Source organism: Agelaius tricolor, unplaced genomic scaffold (assembly GCF_023055355.1).
Source record: "Agelaius tricolor isolate 1412-34295 unplaced genomic scaffold, bAgeTri1.0.p SCAF_10, whole genome shotgun sequence".
NCBI classification, from domain to species: Eukaryota; Metazoa; Chordata; class Aves; order Passeriformes; family Icteridae; genus Agelaius; species Agelaius tricolor.
The window spans coordinates 22,401,792-22,422,811 of NW_027269270.1; the positions used below are offsets into that span (position 1 = coordinate 22,401,792).

At 41.1% G+C, this 21,020-nt stretch overlaps 1 protein-coding gene across 1 annotated transcript in view; it reads right to left on the bottom strand.

Moving 5' to 3' along the window:
- Positions 1-21,020, bottom strand: part of GYPC (glycophorin C (Gerbich blood group)) — a 33,404-nt gene that overhangs the window by 11,334 nt on the left and 1,050 nt on the right. The window lies entirely within an intron of this gene.

Below are 21,020 nucleotides of genomic sequence, written 5' to 3' on the forward strand. Positions count from 1 at the left end.
AGTAGACCTTTCCAGTTCTTCTTTACAATGCCTTTACAATGCCAAGGACTAAATGTGCTTTGTGGACAGAAAGTGAAGTTTTGGCATGATTTTGTGACACCAGAGAACAGGTCTTTAAGGAAAACACAAAGTATAATGGCAGTCCTTATCAGTGAGCAAGACTTCTACTTTAGAAGCCTAACCATGTTAAGACATTCCAACTGACAAGCTGTTCAGCTTATATGGTGGTGGGAAAGGGCATATTCATCCCCCAGATACTTTCTCCCATTCAGCATAGAAAGCTCAGAGTTTAGATTTTTCTCCTTGCAGGAAACAATACTTTTACATGATTCTGTGGCTACTATCAGTGACACATGGAATAAACTTGTAGAAAGCTTCAAGCTTTCTAATTTTCAGGCATCATTTTTGCCTGCTAAATTTCCAGAAAAAAAATCCAGTATTTTTACTCTTAGTGGTTCTGCATTCAGGACCTTAGTCAACAATTTAAGCACCTACATGTTTGATTGCTATGGATTTACACATGGGAAAAGCATGAAAGGAAAACCATACCTGCAAGGGGATCCCCATTTGGCACATTTGACAGGAGTGCATGGGAATGACCCTACAGGATAGATTTAATCTACTGGTGTGAACTGCCAAATCACTACTGTGCAATCTGCAAGGACAATTTGATGGTGTAACTGTGGACCTTACCCCAGACTTCTCAAGGCCTCTCCAATTTCCTAAAATAAAGTTCCAGACTGAAGCTGGCAGTGTTGCGTAGAGAATGAAAAGCCCAAGATTACAACTCACATTGTCATGGTTCCCATGCAGCTGTGGGTGATCCTGCATTTGGGAGTTTGTCAGGCTAAGTGAATATACAGATACCTGTGTGTGATAAGCAGCTCTGACAACACAGGTTTCAAAGCCACTTGACAGCAGTCAGGCAGCACTGCTCCTGCTCCTGTCTTTCAGGATCTTCCTACCCACATGCTTGTGCTTTTGATTCTTAACAACCCCAGCATCTCTTATCACCATGCTCCGCTGCTGACTGCGAGGTTACAATCTCAGACAAAGCCTTGGCTGCTAAATTACACTCAAGTAGGTCTTTAAGTGCTTTCTTGTGCAACCCGTTCTCTCTCGATGTTCCTGTTCATTGCATGAGAAGTGGCTGAAATTCATTCAATCCATGTGAATGATGGGTTGAAATCCTTAAAGCAGTCATTTCCTTCTCAGGGCTTTCCTAGGCATGCAGACTAGGAAACACACAGGAAAATTTCAACTTGAATCAGCTCACCTAATCAGTTTATGAAAATCTGCTGCTAATGGGACTTCCCAGGTGAGGAACAACCCACCCTTACCTCAGTGTATCCAGGGATACCACCCCAAATACTGGCTGAGTTGTTGCAGGCAGTGGTGTGTAAGCAGTCTCTATCTGTAGGCTGAAATGTGTCTTTAGAATTTGGCTATTAAGTGTTTAATTGTTTTGTCTTAAACATTCCTACCATCTATCCATGCATGTCCAGTAAACAAGGGAGATGTTCAAATTGAATGATAGTTCATGAATCCAGTTTATGGTTCAGGCCAGATAGAGATGGAATTCAGAGGAGGGTTTTACCTCAGTATTGATTGTTCTTTGCTTCTTCCATACATTTGAAAAATAACTTTGGTTACAGTAACAAAACAAATGAAATGCAGTTTACTCAGTAATACAGTCTAGTAAATTTTTCTCTATTTTTTGGCTTGTATCAATTGATCTAGCACAACATACCATACTAATCCTGCCTTATTTTTAAAAAACTTAATTTAAAAAGAGGACTGCCTTTTTATGTAAAGAATTTAGGTGGTGTTCTAATTGTCTCCACTCAAGATGATACTAAGGTATTTGACTGGGTTCAGTAAAACATTACAAACTTCTGAAAGCACTGAGGAGTATATGGAGTCCACCAGGCAGCTTTTGCAGTTGTTAAAAACCTTTTCTGTAACTACTGCAATTTAATTTATTAAAATATTCTTTATACAAAAATGTATTTATCATAACTGTTCTTTTCCAAGGGGCTCTTTTTGTTCTTTGTATGCTCTTCTGCAATCATGGTTCCTCTTGACTGGAAAAGCAAGTCCTAATGTGTCCCTGTTTTCTCCACTGACGCAGGACTTTTCTTATCACACACTTAGTATAGAAAAACTAATGAAGTCTTAACACCTCCATTGTTTATGCAACTATGGTATGTCCTCCTTGCCCTTTGGTTTATATTTGTGCCTTCCCAACACACTGCATTCATGAGAAAATCATTAATCTATTAACCTCAGCACACCAATTTAATTTACAAGCTATAGTTAGAACTGGTTCACTGCAGCTGCGTCTGTAAAAATGAGTCGAACCAACTTCTGAAAACTTCATGTTAGAAATATGTTAATTGCTCAAGCTGCTCTCTGGCCTGTTACAATATCAGATGCATCACACTGAGGCCATTCTGAGTGAAAAAAAAAGTCATTACCTATTTTAATATTTGCCAGTAAGTGTGCTGTGCCCTGCTAGAGCTGGCATCTCTTGTCCCTAAGGGTCATCAGCCTGAACCCATCAGTTTGACATATTCAGCTGAAAAAGTCATCACCATCTCCCATTAGACTATGAAACACATTAAGGCTGCTCTTTCAAAATTAAGGAACAGTTTCTCATCTGTCAATCTGGAAAAGAGACAGAATAATTTGGCTGCCATTTGTATACCAAATTATTATAAGGAAAATAATGGTGTCATGTAACAACAACAATCCCATGATCTTTTGGACAAGTAAATGGATTGTGTTGAAAATGAAAGTTACATCATGCAGATTAAAAATACCTATGAAATTAAGGGTTATTTTTGTACTGGGTCCAATTCTCTTGTTATCCCAGCTAAAAAGCACTTTGTCATTAATTCTAAGCAGACTAAGTACAGTTTCATTCAAATAAAGGTCTGTTCAAGATTTTTGACACTTTATAACATAGAAAGGATAAAAAGCATGGATCAAATTAGTTTAATTAGATTGTCACATAATTTTAATCTCATTTGATTCTAGTATACAGTGTTAGCAAAATAGTTTTTCACATTCTAGAATGTTATGGAGTAAATAAGAGAAAATCTGTTTTACAATGTTTGTGGAAATAATGGTTTAATTTACACACAGTTTCTCCTTAGGTGAAGCTGAATTGCCATTGGGTCCTGGGAAAAGCAGAGATGGAGAGATACACTAAAAGTCATCTTGTCAAAAAATAATCATATGATATCCCTTAATGATAAGAGGGAAAAGGAGAAAATATTAATGAAATTTGGGAAACTATTTTAGGTTAAAAATAATAAGGATATTTTAAAAGGAAGATAGTCTATATTTTGAAATTAAAAAAAAAAAACACATATCAAATTTAAAAAGAGGAAAAAATTGTTTTAAAGGAGTATATAAACTAAAAAAGCATACAGATTTTTTTAAATGAACTGTTTAATTTATCCCCCAAAAGAACTGAAAAAGAACTGACAGTGCCCTCAAATTCCCCTTTCAGTTTGAACCATGTACTGGATTTTTTTTTTTTTTTTTTTTTAGTTTGAAGTTACTGGAGACTTTAACTTCATTGCTCAGGGTTGCTGAACCCTGAGAATTGCCACCAATTCTGATGGCAATTAAGTCCGTCTGGCAAGTGTATTTAAATGGTCAACGCCCCCTTAGAAGTACTATAACGTTGCAGTGACCAGTGTTTGCTGTGCTCCTAAGGGAAAGCTGCTCAATGTCTGAAGACCAAATGTTGCCTTCTTATCATACAAAGCTGCATGAAGTGTGAGAACCTGGAAGAAAGTCCAATCTATTGAAAAAATGCTGCATGTGGCTATCGGGAAGTTGTGTCCTGTTTTGTCTGTTTCATATGTACAGTTACATCACTGCAAAATTTCCTTACTCTTCCATGGAAATAAGTTGATGTAACCAGGCCATCATTTACATTTTTCCTCTATAGCTGTCACAGCCAGCTCATATGCAACATCTTCCTGGAGAAGATAAATTGACCTGGAATTGTTTCATTGAGAAAGGAGTGACAAATGGAGTATGAATCAATCTCTCACATACAGTCCACGATCAGGACATTTTCCTGCCTTTGCCTCTCCTCCTCCGACCTTTTCCCTCTTCATCAGAGCAGAGTACTCCTTTAGAAGGGTTTATAATTGAGAAGGTTTTGAAAGAAACACTAAATATCCAGGGAATCTGATGATTCTTGCTAATTTCTGCCTGACTTTCCTCCAAAGTCAACAATTTTAAGTTCTATTCATTTCTGTTGAACCAAAATGGGAACAAACCAGCCATTTGCTCCTTCACTGAGGTCAAAGCTGAAAAGACAGGAGTTGCTGGCTTAACTGATTAATCATTGCAAACTTGGAGATGACCATAGGTAATCCAAGCAGCTGACCACAGACATAGTGAAAGCCCATCCACGACCTGCAGCTGATATTTATCTTATAATTCTCAAGAAACAGTTAATGAAAACAGCATACCCCGCTGATCTTAACTTTTCATGTTAAAAACATAAGCATAAAAATTTGAGTCAGAACCTTTTAATGAACAGTCAGAGGCAAGGGATCTTGGATAGGTGATTATTCCTTCCCAGTCCCTTGTGTAAGTGGTTACATGAAACAGTAAAACAACTTAACTGCTAAACTGCTTGTAATTATTTACCAAGACAAGCTTTTAATTTGTACCTCACAGGTCTAGCAGCCTCAGACCAGACTTTCAAGCCTTTTGATTGTTTCTTAAGAGGATAAGGTGATCTCTGTTTCTTAATGTTGTTGTGCTTGATTTTATGACCGAAATAACTTCTAAAGATTAGGTTTTGGTTTACATTTGAAACATACCCTCTTTTATGGACATGGCACTAAGCATTTATGGATTTGGCACGAAGACAAACATTAGTTAAAATTAGTCCCCTTAACTAAGACAGTCAGAACTACTTGCTAGAATTTGAAACATTTTCATCAAACACATTCAATAGCATTTTTGCACTGATTTTCTCTGTTCCTGCTATCTGCCTGACTGTCCTTTTATCCTTCGCAAATTTTGACTCCATTATTCAACTCCAACTGTTTTTAAAGGAAAAGCAGGCAAAGATAAGGACTGCTTCAATTTTCATGAAAACTGTAGACTGGAGAGAAAAGGGAGACCAGAGTAGCCCAGCACTGAAGGAAAGGCAGTGAGGACTCAGCATTTTTAAGCTCTGTTTAGCAGCAGCCAGTAGTGCAGTAACCTCGAGCTTTCCAGCCATCAGGGACACGGATCCAGAGACCCTGCAGCTGCCCCTCCCCATGGGGAGCTGCTGAGGGAGGGAGCCTCCATATACTGGGGTGGGATTTAGGGGGCATAGATCCAAAAGCAAGAGTGTTCCACTGACTCTGTTGCTGGCAGAAAACTGATTTTAATAAACACAGACATGCTGAGATAGAAACATGGCCACTATTCTATTGAGGCTGATAAATGCCTATTTCTCATTGAGATGCAAAAGCTTGACCTTGTGCTTAAACTAGAGCTGATATGATCAAACTACACATAATGTCACCTAGAAACCACCTAGAAACTGATGAAAGCCTGATAAGTAATATTGTAAGAGTTCAAAGAATGTAGCACCAGGCTCCTATCCTTAAAAAAGTATAATAATTTTCCCAACATGGGCAGGTTTCTTCATTTATGCTCATTCCCACTGTCAATATTTTGTAGCAAAGCAGTCCAACAGGTGATAATTCTTGGAAATGGGAATTCTCTGTGCTCTGTCCCCTGGCTTATTTGATATGAATTGTATTCAGCTCCATCCAGCTCATACACCAGTGCTTGCCTAAGGCTGTCTACTGTGCATTGCAAGTGGAAATGTCAGGTTGTTTAGCATATGTTCTTCAGGGACACAGAGATCTTTCCTGGAGCACAGATGAGATTAATATTATTAATGGAGATATCGGTAGTGGAAACAATCTTCCAAATGCTTTGAATATTGAGCATATTAAACAAAGAAAATAAAACATATTGAAACACCTTAGAAACTTGCAAGGCAAATAGTAGCTCAGGGCAACAATATTTCTTATTTCCCAAGGTTTCTTCAATGAATATGGAGATTTCTTCTGCGTATTTGCTCTAAAGACAAAGGCCACATTATTATCTGAAAAGCATTTACGTATCAGTGCAGCTGTCTGAACAGAGTTGAGGAATTTTAGCAAAACTTCTTTATGATCTACCATTCATCTGAGCTATTCTAGACAAATTGTGCAATAATTGTTGGGGAAAAAAGGAAAAAGGATCATTTGTGTATTATTTTTGGACAACTGTCTGGAATTATTTGGAAAATAGCATATTGAACACATTAACAGAGCTAAGCATGAAAAGACCTGCACTGAAGCCATGTACTGAATGTTGTTCAGCACAGATCTACGTTGTGAAGTTCATTAACAGTTTATTGCTAATGTCAAGGACCATGTAGGTGGGAGGCTAATAACCAGCCTGATGAGATGTTTGATGCTGGAAAGGAGTCTGTGTGAGCTCAGCTGTCTCCACAGGTGCTACAGGAGGATCCTGATAGGCAGCTGGTCGAGATGATAGCTGTGTGTCTCTTCAACTGGAGCTATTCTGTCCTGTTCTGTTCTGACATGCCTTCTTCCAAGAGGATCTATTCAGCCTCCACACAGTGTGGGGAATCCAGGAGTATGGTGTGGGAATTTCCTTCCCATCAACCAATAAGCAAACTTAGAATAGCTTAAAGAAGCCTAGATTTCTAGAGTCTATAATTAGGGAAAACATTATTGTTAACACCTCTTAACCATCCCTCTCCAAAGCTTGTGCTGAGGGCTTAACCTTGCTATGAGGTAGTGAAACCCATTTTTTGTTGCAGAGCTTTCAACATGCCCCGGTCAGAAGGGCCTGATATCTCCTGTAGGTGCTTAAATGGGGTCTTACCCTCTGTGTTTTGCCTGTTAAGTTGGAGTCATGTTTATGGAAGGAAACTAATCACGCCAAAACTTGATGCTGCTACATTCTTAAGTAGAAAAGAACTTAATTTAGTTTAATCCCCCAATAAGGAGTCCTTTTTACTGTTCACTTGAATGGCTTTCTGTAGACAGTGTTGACTTTCACGCAACATGGAAAATTACATTAATTTCCAAGGCTCTTGTTTCTCTTTCAAATCTGGTTGAGACTGGTCAGTGGACCCAAAAGTTCCTGATGAGAACTGGCAGATGGATGAGCAGATGATTAGGCACACAGATAGACAGCAGGAACACATAAGACTCATCTCATTAGGAAACTGGACTAAAAACAGAAGTAGCAGTGGGTACTTGGATAATATTCATATTCTGGTCACCAATTTAAAAAATGCCATGTTTTTGAAACCATTTCAAAGCTTGTAGATGACATCCTTAGTCGTTTAAACAGCAAATGGAAAAACAAAAGAACATTGCTGAGACTTTTTTCCAGCTCCTTTTTTTTTTGGTCAGAATGCTACATTTTTTATAGTTTGGATTGCATTTTAAGCCTTTAAAGCCAAATTCAGCTTGGACAGCCCTAGAAATTTCAATAGAGGATTAATGTGTGTCATTAAGCAAAGAAATATGGTCTAGTAGTTTTCAATAGCAACAAATGCTTGCTATGGTATTTCTCTGATCAACATAATTTTCACTTACTGTAAAGCCTTTGGGCTGCTCCAAGTGTATGAAATATCCATGGAGGAAAGCTGACAGTGAATTGTGATTTGAGCTGGCCACTACATTCCTGCAGCAAAGGGCATTCTTGTTCCTAGACATTTTCCTTCCAAGCAGAAAACCAGCTCATCAAAAGGAAAGCCTCTTCCCCCATTTAATATTGATTTATTTATTCATATTTACTCTTTACTTAGAAGGCTATTTACTTATTGGCAAATTGATCCAAGTCAATCTGTAGTGTGACTGTCATTAACAGGGAGAGGTTTGCTAGGTGCAGACAGAGAGGGCAAAAAGCAGGAATGCTCTTTTGAGTGGTTGAAGTACATCATAAATCTACCTGCAGGAAAAACAAGTTCCCCAGAAGAAAAGCATAAAGACAAAAGCAGCTGGTTAAAGCTGGAGACTTCTTTTCTAGAGTGCTCTGAGCAGAGCAGAGAACTCTGGACATTCAGAGTCCAGTGACTCCTTTGAGCTACAGGAGCTCTAGAAGGCCATGGAAAGAGTTGGGCTTGGTATTTCCTATGTAAGATTATATTGGAAAGCACTAAGCAGCCAGGCCCCTCTCTCAGCTGTCAGATGGGGACCCTGGAGCAGAGCTGTCACCCTGTGCCATCCTCCCTTCAGAGATGCTGCTCCTCCACAGCCGCATCAGCAGCCGTGGGGCTCTGTGGCCAGGCAGCAGCAGCAGCGCTCACTGCCGGCCCTGCTGGCTCAAAGCAGGGCACTTTCCCAACACACCAAGGGAAACACCGAGCGGTTCGCACCCAAGGTGGGATTTGCAAGAGCTCTCGCTGCTAAACTGCTTCTGCTTCCTTTGAAATCCGTTCTCTCACACATTCCACCTGCTCAGTTGGGCTGGTGGTGGAAGTTTTGAAAACTCCATTTTATGAGTGTGAGAAACATGATAGAATCAAGCCAGAAACATAATATATAGCCTCTGTACACCTTCTCTGCTTTCCAACTTCCTAGTTTAATTCACCAATTGATGCTGCCTAACAGGTTGCAGAAGTCTGCCTTCTCAAGCAGTCATGAGACAGCCTGAAAATTTCTCAAAGCTCTTTTATAATATATCAAAACTATTTACCACTGCCTCCAGAGAAGTATGCTTTGGAACAGTCTCATAAGGTCAAGTTATCCCACTGAAACACCTATTACTATAAAGAGAATGAAAAGAAAAAAATAAAGAAAAATGAACAAGCCAACAGCAGCAGCACAGCCCTGGAAAATATGAAGTCATAAGTAGAGTTCAGCCAGAGCAGACTCCCATTAAATTTTGTTTAAGAGCCAAGTTCCACCCTGAGATATGTGTGAGCTGCAGTTTATTTCAGGGGGAGCTGTGCTGTACTTCATGCCATGGCAGGGCTCGGACACAAGTATGTATCTGTTACAAGAGAGGAGAAAAGCCCACTTCCTTTTTGCATTTTTTTGTTCTGTCTGCATAGATCAAATAGAAAACTTAAAGGAGTGGATAAAACAGGCCTCAGGCCCCAGCTTCACAGGGCCTCTCTGTCAATTTTAATTCCTTCTTCCACAGGACCTGAATGTCTGCCTTTCTAAATCCACCCAGCTCCTTTCAAGGGATGTAGTAGTCTTTCCCTCTTCCCCTGCTTTGCCCAGGAGTGTTAAACACACAAGCTGCATGGGGCTCCAAGGACTGTCCTTGTAGCTTCTTTGCTCTTGAGAGTCCCTTTAGGAAACAGCCAGCAGGAAGTGCTCCCTAGGAGATGCACATGCTTTATAAAGAAGGGTCATACACAGCAGTCTGCCTTTAACTCTTTAAGACCTCACACTGGATATTTTTGCCTGAGAAGGAGGAGGCCTGATTAATGAGGAGGGGAGAAGGGGTGGCAGAGATATTCCCTACCCTGGCTGCATTCCAAGACAGGGACTAGGCTTACCAGCACCTCTGTGCCGTGCAGGGTTGCACAGCTGGCTTCAGACAAAAGCCTTTATCATTACTGGGGTGGGCAGCTGCTGCACAGATGGAGGGGACAAAATGATAAAGTCATGGTCACGCAGCCCTGCAGGCACTGGAGTTGCCTGGAAGCACTGGACAGAGGAGTTCCCTGCTCCCTGCCACCAGCTGTGCATTCAGTAATGCTGAGCTTCAAAGGCTGAATTCTTTCAACTCCAAGTTAAAAGATCTTGTTCAAGAAGAGCAGCAGACAAGGCTCAGTCCCGCCAAGCGCCAAGTCTGGATGTGAGCAGGAGGTTAAAAGTACTCCATATGAGAAACTCTGGTAAATGCAAAAGCTTTTATACCCCAAGGCACCCATTTAAACACTGAATTACTAATTCTGGCTCAAAACTTTCCCATTCCTCAGATCCCTTGATGGTTGGCCTGTGCTTTAACTCTCCATTAAGCATCTGCTACTGGCTCTAGTGGGTAAGACAGCCCATCAGCTCCATGCAGCACTTCCATGGGCAGAGATTAAAAAGATTTTAAGTCCTGGTTAGTCAAGAAAACCCAGCACCATCAGGACCAAACCCACATTGGCCATCACTTGTCATGGACTCTGTAGCAGATGGGAAGAGGTGGCACTGTCCCTGGGAAAGGAAGTCTCTTTTCCTTCATGCTGGTGTAACCTGACAGCTGGTGAGGGCTAAGGGAGACACAGGCAGCTCTGCTAATGCTACAGCATCACTTCATTGTGCAATGGCAGTGAAACAAAGGACAGGGAAAATTGGTACCAAATCCCATTAGCTAGAAGATGGATTGGGAATATCCCAGCAAGGTTGGGGAATGGAAAAGACAGATGTGTGTGGCCCTGGGAGTCTGGAGAGACATATAACCCTGGGCCCCAGCTGACATGCCATGGCTTTGTGCCTGTTAAGGGACGGAGTTTGCATTTCTTGCTACATCTCCTCTCACCAAGGATATTTTCAGTGGAGGGGGGAGTGGGAGGAAATTATCCTCTAAGGGATATGGATGCTCATGTCCACAGACAGCAAGCTGGCGCCCTGAAGTGCCAAGTAGTGGAAAACAAAATCAATTGCAAAGCTGAACACCCACATTTATCTGTATTTCCCTGGTGAACTTCCCGCGGCCACCCACAAGTCCTGGACCTTGCTCTGTGCTGCAGGCAGCAGGGCATGACTGGGGAGGGCTGGTGCCCAGCTTCTTCTCAGGTGTGAGCTGTGAGGGAAATCACTTGGGTGGAAAAGGGCATGTGCTACTTGTTCCGGTTTCCAAGTCTCTTTTTCTCATTCAATGATGAAAATCTACCTTTGTCTTCTGGAATAAATCACAGACACAATCTTCAATTACAGAATATGTGCTTTTCCCCCTCCCACATCTCCCCCCAATGACTGCTGCAGTTTCATATCTGGCAAAAATAGCCCTCCAGACCTCCAAAGGGAGGAGCTTGTATTTCTCCCTCTGGCCATCTTCAGCAGCTGCCAGCTCTGCAAGGCCCTGGGGCTGCACCACGATTGAGGTGGGGGAAGATTCAGCCAGAGATTTGGTACTCAGGTCACTTAAACACAGCACAGTGGGAGCAGCAGCATGGAAGTTACACTGCTGTCTGTTCTGCTGCTGGACTCTGGAGAAAACAGGACACAGGATATGCTTCCTGTCTGGGGAGGGCTTGTAGCAGCCTGGGAAAGAAGGCACGACCTTTTCCTTAAAGGAAATGCAATTTGTGGAGAGGGAGGAAAAGCCCAGGCTGCCTTTTTTTCTTAGAAGCAGTGTCATGCAGCTGTACCTCATCTCACTTTCTCCCCTGTGTTCAAAGCTGATCTTTATTTATTAAACGATGCCACATTTTAAAGAGTTTCATACGTCTCTGCCAAGCCATTGTTGCTCCAGTCAGTCATGAACCTTCTGACACAAGTCAGAGGCTGTCACAATGAAAGGTTTCATTCATTGCAAGTAAAGGAAGCCAGAGGAGGTACCTTGAGAGCAGAAGGGCTCAGCTCATGCTCTGCTTCCAGCTCACAAATGGTTATGTCCCCAGGAAGCTGAGATTAAGCATCTCACACAGAACGTGGGAGGAGGAAGAAGAGTCTTTGTCTGAGATTCACAGATTTTAATGGATTCCAGAAGGGAAATCCTTTACCCAGGAGCAACAGCAAAGTTCAGAGAAATGTAAAAGCATTTATCTCCCCAGTTATGTTCCTGCCTGCCAAAAGCAGGAGGGGTGATTTACTCCTCCTTGGTACAAAGAATCCCTTATGGATCATTAATCCATAGGGGGAATGAGCTCAGGAGCTGCAGACATCTTTTCTTAATGTGCAAGAACCTTGAGTCAGCAGGAAGTTTTCTTTGGGAGCATACAGGATCAGTTTATCTTTATTTGCTCACCACTACCCCCAGTCTTCAATAGTGTTTCCTACAAGAGCACTAGTTACCATTCATAAATCACTTTGCCTTCAATGAAATCTGTGGTGATAATAGACAAGGCTGCTGTGAGCTAAACCAAGCAGAGCAGTATTAAAAACTTTGGATCTGAAATCAGCAAATTCTGATACGAAGTCCAATAAAATCAATATGAGCAATCTCAAATTCCAGGGCACAAGTATCTCAACAGCAGATTTCAGCACTGCAATGGCAGCTTGCAGTAAGTAAGGTATTCCCAAGAAATTCTGCAGAAACAGGAAGGACACAGAACTAGTTGTGTATTTGTTACAGGCCAGGACATCAGGCGGTCTCAGGTGATGAAGTTTTCAACTTACAGCTAGAGCTGTACTGAAAACATGCACAAAAACTTATGGTAGGAAAGGGATTAGATCTGGTGGACACCACTTGTTAATATTTTCTCATTTCTTTAGGAGTAATGAAAATAAAAATAGTCTCATCATTTTGTCTCACTTTGACTCTGTGAAAGCACCTGAAAATATTTATATAATGTCTCAGTTGCTAAGTGAGGAACATTATAGACTGTGTTTCTCTCTATATATTCACAATATGCAGACATTTACAATATGCCACTGTTCTGTGGTGGATGGAATTTTATATTTTTTACCTCAGCAAAAAAAAGTGCAGCAGGGAATTACACTTCTGTATTCAAATCTCTCAAGAAGCACTCCATACTTAGATTTGCCAGGTTCCACATAAGTCTGGTAAATACACGTCCTTGTTACTGGAAATTACTTACCAGATCAGAAATGTGGCTGAAAGGGAAAACCCAAAACTGGCTGGTGTCCTTGGGTTTTATGCTCTCGTGTGTGTCTGCATGTGCACACAGCATCCTTTATTTTGGCTCTTTGTCACACAGTTAGGCTTTGACAAATTGAAAAGTATTAAGATTAGAACAATCATGTTTACAGGTATTACCACCTGCTACTTCATTTCTTCCATGGTGCTTAAATGTTCAGGCATGTGGCTTTGAAACACGGTACTTTTAATGCACTTAAAAACCCTGCTGGATTTCTGCTCTCTTTGATCTCCACAGTCTAGAGACTATCTCAGAGAATACAAATAAATGTGTTTAGGGGAAAAATATTTTCAAGGAGAAACCCCTAAAATCCTTCCAGCTTGATATGTATTACCAGTTGATGTCATACCTAAGGTTGTTTTTTTGCATTTTATCTTCATGCTTCAGGTGGCTGAAATCTCTACCCAGAATCAGCAGCTTGATGAGGTAACTTGGGAAGACAGATGTGGTCAGCACCACATGAGCACCGAAGTGCCAAATAATTATTTGGTGATTCTTGTTTAGAAAGGAGATGGAGGGAAAGATCATTCTGCCCTGAGAAATTTACAGACTGAACAAAGTAAAAAGAATACACTTTTGCAATGAAGAATATTGTATTTTGTGAAGAACAAATGGGAAGGATGTGAGTGGAAAGCTTGCTATTAATCATGAGAAGGAAGGAGACATTAACTGGAGAGCTGGAGACAGAGGAAAGACTCAGATAACCAATGGTATTAAAAAACCAGCTTATTTTGGGGGCTGTACAACACCAGCTTTTCCATCTCTCACCATGCCAATTCACCATGTGGTAATGGCTTGGATTTGTAGTAATTTCAAATTGTCCCCTGTACAGCAAGTACAAATCAGATCTGAGTTCTTGGGTCAGGGTGTGGGATGGTTGACTTGGGAAGAGGTGTTGTGAGGAACCATTCAGTTATAGAAAAGATAAGATATAAGGGTATTTTTCCCTTTTTAAAGGATGTTCGTGGGTCCAGTCATTACCTATTGCCTGAGTTGTAGGTATGATGAGTACACAGCTCTTAGAGGGAGATGGTAAAGTGCCAAAGGCAATCAGCAAGGTGTCAAAAGAATTCATTTCTTCACATTAGGTGGAAACAGGCTTCATGAGAAGGACCTCCCAAGCAGCCTTTGAATCATAGTATCATGGAATGGGTTGGGCTGGAAGGGGCCTTAAAGAGCATCTGTTTCTAACCACACCCCCATGGTCAGCTTCATCTTCCACTAGACCACATTGGTCAAAGTCCCAGCCAACCTGGCCCTCTTCTCCCCGACCTGGTGGTGATCTTCCTGGCTTTGGTGATGTTAGCAGAAATTGTTCACTCCACTCTTCTTCATGACTGGAGCAGGGATAGGTTGAGTAGCAGGAAAAATGACAGTGTTCAGAGCACACTGAGTGGTTTTGCAAAAGAGTGAAAAACCCCTTTTTTCCCAAAGCAAAGGGGAAGCTGGAACTTGGTTCCCAACTACAGATTTGTTTCCTGGTATACACAACACATCATGCAGGGTTTTCAGTAGAGAGAGATACAGCCTAATTTTGTGTATAGCCCCTCTTTCCATCAATTGCCATTAATAACTGGTAGCACAGTTTCTTTAAACAAAAAAAAAAAAAAGATCCCTATGAGTTCAGTGTGGGGAAAACTGGATTTTTATGCAATAGAGTCCAAAAATCAAAGGCCATTGATGTAATTATGGAAATTCAAGAGAGATAGACAATAATCATCTCTCCCAATCATAAAAAATGTAAAAAGCATGTCCTAGTTGTAAATAAAAATTGCTATGTGATGACAGGAAAGATCTGGAGAGGGGAGGTGTTGTTTCATAGCAAGCTGTGAAGATGAGAGAGCAAGGAGAAATCAGCAGAGAAGAGGGAGAGTGGAAGAAAGGGCAACTCCCAAAGGAAACAAAGCCTCAGCCAGATGGTGACAGGGAAAGATCTATGTTTTCCTGAGCTGTTCTTTTCTTCCTTCCCACTGGCAGGACTGTGGAAGGTCCTTGAGAGAAGGGGGGAAATAGCATTTAACAGCTGGGACCTGTGTGTCTCTCGTACGTTCAGAGAGGGCCATTTACTTGTGGGCTAAGAAAGGGACAGACAGGTAGGATTAGGAGGTGCAGAGGGTATCTGAACTAGACAGTGTGAGAGAGCAGGTGTGAGAGAGGCCACAGATACATTGAGGATTTGATTTCCTGCTTGCTTTGTTGGATGGGACTGGGAGTGTGCTCATTACACTGACATGAACCATTGACAGTTAGAGAGCAACCTCAGCTAGCTCATGACTGCTCCTTTTAAAGTTTCAGGAAATGAAAGACTAGACTATTTAATAATAAATTGGTAAACTTCTAGCCCTAATGCATGCTAAGAAAATCCTGAAAGCAGAATTCAACAATATATTCTAGAAAACAGAAATAAAATATAAATGCATGTCGTTTTAAACATCAGAATTTTTGAAAACGTACAAAGTTTCCTGCACCCTTGGATGTCTAAATTTTATGGTAACTCTTCACCATCCACTAGAAATATTTCTTCCCTCTACTCATTCAGACAGATAACTCTTTAATCACTTGTGTTTAAGTGATTTGTGGTCTATTGGTCTCACCTAAGGATTATTTGGTTTATCTAAAGTCAGCCATGAAGACCTGCTTTTTCATCCCTTCTTAAGTGACTGAAATTTTTGAATCATCCAATTAGCAGACAAGAAGCATCTTACTTTTGTCTTAGTAAGAACACTTTTCAAAGAAAATGAGATGAACCACAGAAAAGTTTGCCTACAAAAAAAAGTCAAACTGGAATAACAATTCTGTAAAATCTCTTCCAGCATAAATTAATCTTCTCAGCTGTTGGGGGGGGGGGGGTGTCACAGAATTATGTAATAGGATTGAATTGATTCTTGAATAAGTATTTTGTTTCCGAAGGAGGTTAGTTTCTTTAAAGAATAATTTTGGTATTAATATACTAATATGATCAGCATTTCTAGAAAACTGTCCTAAAGATGCAAATACCAAATCCTCCCAGCACAGATAAGCTACAAGAGGAATATAAACCTGAACAAATAAAGCCATATAAGTAGTGGAAAGGATGGCAGGTATAAATGTGTGTCTTTGTATATGTATGCATACAGATATAAGGTATATTGTATATTCACACACTCTGTGTATAGATGTGTGAACAGAATTCAAACCAGTTTTTTAGGTCTGGTGTTACTGAAAGAATCTCTGCTCACAACTATAAACACCTGCACATATGTAATGACTTGATGTCTGATTCTGTATGGCTGCGAACTAGTCACACACGTCCTGTATGATGTGAACTGTCTCATAAAACTAGGTATTTTAAACATGTAGTCCCCAGTAAAATAGGCATTTATCACTCACAATAACAAAGAACTGTCTCAGGGTGTGTTCAAATGCCCCCCTGCAACTTACTGATAAAAAGCTTAACTCAGTTCCAGGGCTTATCTGGAGAAAAAAGAGGTAGAGACCCTCATGAAATAACTGAATTCTTTTTTCCTCTTAAGATGAAAAAGAGACGCAGAGAAAAGGAAAGAAAAAATCACTTTAAAACTCTAATGCAGCAGAACAAGTTTAACCCATTGAGATTTTTAGTGAAGTTTTCTGCTTCATCAGGAAGAACCCTGTGGTGAAACATATGTCAGAAGAGAAGAAGATATGAGAAACTGGCATCCTTTGCATATGAGATGATTAATTAAGAGGAAAATCACTCAGCCAGCTGTCTCATTGGTGAAACTACACGTGCAAGGTACATCTGCAATAAGGGATCAGTTTAGCACAGGCAGTGCATTTGATTTCCATGCTAACATAGCAGAGATAGGAATCTGGTGTGAATTAGATTGTGCTGACTCTTCAAGAAACAGAGGAGTCCAGATCTTATTTCAGCATGAAATTATGAGCTGCATGTCTGTTATTGTAGCATTGCAGTGTTGGTACTTGATGCAGTTACCAGTTACAAATAAATTATCCAGAGGAGAGAGGCTTTTCCTCCATTTGTGTTCATAAATTGTTGGCAAACAAGGCCTGATTTCTCCAAGTGACACTTTTCTCCATTCTCCAAGTAGTTTTTCAGAATGCTTAGCAGCTGGTGAATTTTTAATCTACTCATTATTGGAGTAATGCTGTCAAATTCATCTAACTTCGAAAATTAAGGAAGTAAAACACAATTGTCTCCTGACTGAATACTTGCCCTAAGGTGTTTCTATATATCCTAAGGTGTTTCTATATTCTTGTCACTGTGGCATCTGGGTTTTTCATACATTTTCTATCACAACTTGTATGTGAAGCAAAAAATTGTAAACAAACTTCCTACTCATGTCAAATGCTGTTTTCAGAAGTTTTCTGATCTTTTTGTGGGAAGCAAGCAGGCCAGTTGCTAAATAACTTCTGAGCTATGTTTTTTTCCCTGAGCATGCATGACAGAATTAGGCAGTGGGAAGCAAAGAGCTGTTGCAGCAGTGATTCTGCTGGAATCAAACCAACTCCTTCCCCCCAGCTTTTCCCAGCTAAAAGCTGCCTCACCAGCAGTGTCCATGGAGAGCAGTCATTTCTCTCCCACCTGTAATCTCTCTTCTTCACCAGCCTTTTGAAGAAGAGGTGACTGTACAGCACCTAGCACAATCAAATCCCTCTGTTGGCTTGAATTTCTCTACGCTATAGGAATACTGATCCCTCCCCAACAATAGAGGCAGGCACTGCACAGAGCACACACACAAACAGACTTTCATTAGACAATGCAGTTCTGAAAGCCTGTTTTACAAAAGACTTTGCTGATTGGACTCAGTCATTTGAACAGCTATGCATACAGGGTATATTACACAAGAGCCTAGAAAGAAAAGGTGCAGCAGTAGCAGCAATGAGATGCAGACACTGCATAATTGTATAATATTAACAGGCTTAAGCACACAACTAGCCACAACCTGAATCTTTAACATCTACTTTAACATCTACTGTGTATTTTTTCTTAAATTATGCCCAGCAATGCTGAAATTGTGTATTTTAAACAAGCAGACTCCTATTTGGGTCGACATCCTCCCTGTTCTCTCCAGCTCAGCGGTTTGCCAACATTTCTGCTGTTAATTACTGAAATTTTAGGTGCATTCTGAGCCTTTCAATTCCCAGACTTTCACAGAAATATGTCAGACAATGAGGGCATCAGGAGAGCCCTGGGGTATGAAGCCAAATTTTCCAATTCATATGCATAGTGGTGGGAAACAAACATACAAGCAGAGACATTCAATTTACATCAATGCTTGTAGGTTATGTTTTGAGATTTCTGTGCTAAAAATGAGAGGTTATTATAATCTGTAGGTTTCCTTGTGTATAAATGCTCACAGGTTTACCAGTGAAGACCAGATTTTATTAATCAAAAGCCCCTGTTTTTGTTTATCATTTACTGTCAGAGGCAAGCACTTCTGTTGATTAAGGGCAATGAAATCACATATATTGCCAAGGTGTGAATAACACAGTTTCAAACCTGAAGGGTTCATGCAAGGCTTTTCACAAGCCCTGTGTGAAAGGCAAGTGGTATTGCTCCAGGAACATACAAAATAACCAGTTTGCAGCCCCAAAATATATCTCATTATGAGCTGAAGATGTGGCAAGGCTGTTCCCAGAACCACACTCCCCATTCTCAGCCAGTCTATCTGCCTTTATCTGAGGCCACCTTTGCAAGGTGGCCTCTCTGAAGGGACAGATTCATACGTGACTCACTTTGCCAGCAGCTCTGACTGTCATTGGGGCAGGTGGAGAAGCGTGGGTTGATGGAGCCAAGACCTCCTGCTTGTAGAACAGAGGCAGCACCACACTCTGCTCCCCTGAGCAGGGCAGCGCCTGGGTTACTGCTGGAGGACGGCTGGCAATGCAGAGGGAGGGCATACAGCTCAAGGAGGCTTTGATTCACCCTCTTCCTCACCCTCTTCCTCCCTCTGCAGCTGGGGCACGGCCTGAGGACCAGCCTTGCTTCTTGGTTTCCTTTTGGGCCAATTCTGCGTTGCACACATCACACTGCGTCCCTATCCCCCCAGGACGAGGACCTTATCTGTGGATGGGTGATGAGGAAGAAAAGCCTCCACAAACTGTTCTCCTTAACCACTAACTCCTTTGACAGCTGGCATTTGGAGTATAAGAGAGCCCAGATAAACATTCCCAGACTGCTGGGTACAGATGAAATCCTGTAAATTGCAGAACACCTTCTCCAAAGGGGTGAACACCTCTGACCCATAAAGATGTCTTTGCATGGATCACTGCCTGCCCAGGTTGAACCTTTGACTTGGTGACGTTCATTGTCCTAATCCTTCACCTCATCTGAGCTGTCCCACTGCCTCAAAATAGGGTCATTGCAGTCTAACAGGAAGAGGCAAAAGCTGCCAGCTGAATTGAGACTGCCAAACCTGTGGAGTTCCTCAGGTTTCATAGTGAAGTCAGGCAGCTACTGATTGTACATGTGAGCAGGAAGCAAACGCATCACAGAGTTGCTGTCTCCCTCACCTCTGGTATGGGTACAGAGGGCCCACTCAGATATCTGGGGGATATCTGAGCTGGGCATGGGAAGTGCCCAAGATGAGATGGTGGGGCATCCCCATATAGGGGCAGAAGACATTTACAGACTCCACAGAGTTGAATACTTAAAATCTGAAACAGTGTGTGCTCCCCCCTGGATTGACAGGATCATACTGCATTTATAGCATAAATAAAATTCCTTATCAGCCATGGGTAAACACAAGGAGATAAGCAAAGTACATGAGCAATTAGGAAACTTAACACTGTTCAGTTTACATCAGATGGCAGCTGCTCTGTGGTCTCACCTGCAGGTATTCAGCAAAGAATTCATATGTTCAGAATATGTATCAAAAAGTTTTTGATTATTATTTTATGCATTTTCACACCCATTTCAAAGATTTTCACTGTGGCTATGAAGCAAATTTGTTTTCCCAATTATTCTGCTTCTCTAGCAAACATCTGCTGTCCATGCTGCGCAGTGCCTGTCAATACACTGAACTTTCAATTGTTTCTTGTCTTGTTTCTTGCAAAATTAGCAGGAATTTTACTAGGAAATAAGATCCTTTTCCCAAAGACTTTCCCCCATAACTTCAACCATTATCAATGCACTAAACGTGCCCTATACAGAAATACGGTACTATCAGACTTCCCTTTAACTTTTGTTCCTAATCTATAAATTTTATCCATCTAATTAAAAAAACCCAACAAAACAAAACCAAAACAGCCAACCAAAGACAATATATTATGACTATTTTTCAGCCAAAATACTCCTAGCTGGATTGCAAGCAATTTATTTTCATGGAGAGCTTCATATAATCTTAAAATAATTCAAGTTGAGAATTCCTGTCCACATTTTGGAAAAAAAACAAAACAGGAGAACCTGATGCATCTGTCTTTTTTCATTATGAGCAGACAAAAGGCCCAAGGGGCACTAACTCCTCATCCGGCGTCCCCCCGGGGCCTTCTGTGGGGTCTGACAACCTGGGTCTGCCAGAGAGGTTGTCTGTAATGTATTCAGAACTGCAGAGCTGGTCCTGGATGTGTCACTTGGCCAAGCCTGTCACTAAATATACAACACTGGGTCTGGACCCTTGCTGATATTTCACAATACACAAGAAGAACCTCAGCGAGTCATGACAACCCTCCTGGACATGCTTGGAGAGCACCAATAGCGGTAATTTACACAAGCTGTGCCAAACCCAAGCTCTCAGAATGCTGAATTAGCCTGCCTGTATCTTTCCTGGCTATAACAGAAAGCAACCTGCAATAGACAACAAGCTATAATATTCTAAACTGCAGAATGAAAGTAACATCTAATCTTTCTTGTTGGTTAGAATCTTCAAAAAGGACTAAAGGGTAAATGGAAATTGCCGGTTGGGATTCCAGAGATTCTGCTTGCTGTGTCTTTTCCGCTGGATCAGCCTGCCTCATTCAAAGCTTGGGAAGCATTGTCAGTGTCTACAGCCATACAGAACAAATATCCTTACAGCAGTATCTGGATCAACCCCTGAATTGCAGGCTGCTCCCAGCAGTGCTGTCTGTACTTTCTGCCTTCATTATTGATGCCACAGTACGATAAACAATTCTGCTATTGGCAGTTTATTTATTTAAAATAAAACAAACTTTCTTGAATTAAAACAAGAAGGATCATACAGAAGCCATAAGAAAAAAAAATATATTGCAG